Source organism: Penaeus japonicus, unplaced genomic scaffold (assembly GCF_977035675.1).
Source record: "Penaeus japonicus unplaced genomic scaffold, GWHDUDI00000001_assembly GWHDUDI00000024, whole genome shotgun sequence".
NCBI classification, from domain to species: domain Eukaryota; kingdom Metazoa; phylum Arthropoda; class Malacostraca; order Decapoda; family Penaeidae; genus Penaeus; species Penaeus japonicus.
The window spans coordinates 4,782,327-4,784,540 of NW_028234426.1; the positions used below are offsets into that span (position 1 = coordinate 4,782,327).

A 2,214-nucleotide genomic window follows, 5' to 3' on the forward strand; every position below is an offset into this window, starting at 1 on the left:
GGGAAGAGGGAGGGGGTAGGGGAGGGGATGAGCAAGAGGGGGAAGGGAGGGGTTTGGAAGGGGGGTGGAGGAGGAGAAGGGCGAGAGGAAAAGAAGGGAGTGGAGAAAGGCGAGAGTAAAAGGAGGGAGAAGAGAAGGGGAAGAGGGGAGAAAAGGGGGAGAAAGAAGCCAGGGGTGAGAGGAGAAGATAGGAGAGATGAGTAGGGACCAAAGTGAAGGAAAGAGGAGGGAGAGAGGGGAGAGAGGGAAGGAGAGAGGGAAGGAGGGAGAGGAGAGGGGAGAGAGGGAAGGAGGGAGGGGAGAGGGGAAAGAAGGAAGGAGGGAGGGGAGAGGTGGGAAGAGGAATGGAAAGGAATGGTAAGAAAGAGGAGTAATAGAAGAGGGGGAAGAGAGAAAAAGGGAGAGACAATTAAAGGAAAGAGAAGGGAAAGAGAAGGGAAGGAGGAGAGGGAGAGGAGGGAGAATGAAAGGGAGGAGAGGGAAGGAGGTAGCAGAGATAGAAAGGGGTGGGATGAATAGAGGAAAGATGGAGAGGGGAAGGATAAAGAGAAACAGGGGGAGTAGAGGGTAGACGAAAGAAGATGGAGGGAATGAGAAAGGTTAATAATGAGGAAGTTTGAGATGGAAGGGGAAGAAAGGGAGGAGGAAGGAGGAGGTGGAGGAAGGGAGGAGAAAGGAGGAGGTGGAGGAAGGGAGGAGGAAGGAGGATGTGGAGGAAGGGAGGAGGAAAGAGGAGGTAGAGGTAGGGAGGAGGAAGGAGGAGGTAGAGGAAGGGAAGAGGAAAACAGAGGAGATAGAAGAGGAAATAGGAGATGAAGAAGAAAGAGGAGAAGATAAAAAAGGAGGAGGAAGGAAAGAAAGAGGAGAGAAGAGGAAGGGAAGAAGAGGAACAGTGGGAAGGAGGGGAGGGAGGAACGGAGGAGAAGAGAAGAAGAAGGGAGGAGGGGTATATACCAAATAAGGAAAAACAATAAGCAGGAAGAGAGATAAAGTGAAGTAATATGGAAGATAATGTCCCATTTTTATACTTTTACTCCAGATAGTATCAATACTTTTCTCATAGAATTTATTCAACATTTCTTTCAACTAAATAAGTCTTTAGTACTCCCAAATATTTAATTGGAAACTTTTAAAAACTCTTCGAACTCTTTGAAAACTCTTTAATAATCGTCCGTAGCTTTTCATCCTTATTCCTACTTCTCTCTACACAGTTTTAAATTATTTTTTTCTTATCTTATTTTCTTTGCATGATAGTTTTTTTTATATGTTTTGATAAAGAATCTTTATATAGTTTTTATTTGCTTTATATTCATTGACATCCTTCTTTCCTTACAGTTCTTTTACAATCCTATGTTATATCTTTTCGTGCTTTTTCATTTTATTTTTCTACTTCATTCGTTTTTCTTAATTGTTTTTCTTTTTTTTCTTATCTCACTTTTTCTATATTGGTTATCTTTCTCCTCTTTCGTTTCTTATTTCTTTCTTTACATCTTGTTTGCTTTTCCTTCTTTGATTTTCTTTATTTTTGGTATCTTCTTTTATATTTCCTTGTCTATCGTTTCTTCATTTTTTTAGCCCCGCTTTTCTTGTATTTTCCTCATATTTCATATATTGCCTCTTAACAACCCCTTCCTCGCCCCCCCCTTCCCCACGCCACCCCTCCCTCAATCCCCAAACCCAAACTCCAACCCTCCTCCATTTTTCTTCTTTCACCCCAAGACTTTCCAAACCTCAACCAAAATCTCTCCTCTATAGACTCCTTACTCCCAAACCTCATTTACCTTCGTCTTTATTTACTCCCTTCTCACCTCTCGAATCCTACCCCCTTCCCCCTTGAACCTCTCTAATTCCGACAATCTGTCTTCTATCAACACAGTCCCTCTTCTCCTAACCTCAAGTACCACCTCTCCTCTCAAAAAAAAAATAAAAAAAGAAAAAGAAAATCACCCCACAGAACCCCAACCTCTTCATCTCTTCTTTCTCCCCCTTACACCACCGACCCCCCCGACCCCCTCCAACCCCCATGTCTTTCCTCTCTCTCTCATCCCCCTCCCCGTCCCCCTCGCCCTCGCCCCTCCCCTTCATCCCGCAGACGTCTCGAAGCGTCGGAGCGTCGGGGTTTCAGGAGGGGTGTGTGTGTGGGCGCAGGTCGGGGCGTGCAGTGTGTTCTGGGCCGCCAAGACTAACGCATCCCGCACTCTCCCTTTCACGGCC

General features: G+C 45.3%; 1 protein-coding gene across 1 annotated transcript in view; it reads left to right on the forward strand.

Annotated features, from left to right (window-relative positions):
- The first annotated feature begins 2,161 nt into the window (after positions 1-2,161).
- Positions 2,162-2,214, forward strand: part of LOC122264944 (uncharacterized) — a 54,344-nt gene continuing 54,291 nt past the window's right edge. The window contains exon 1 of the mRNA XM_086550600.1: positions 2,162-2,214. This exon is cut by the window's right edge and continues 436 nt beyond it. The gene's annotated coding sequence lies outside the window, so the exon portion shown is untranslated.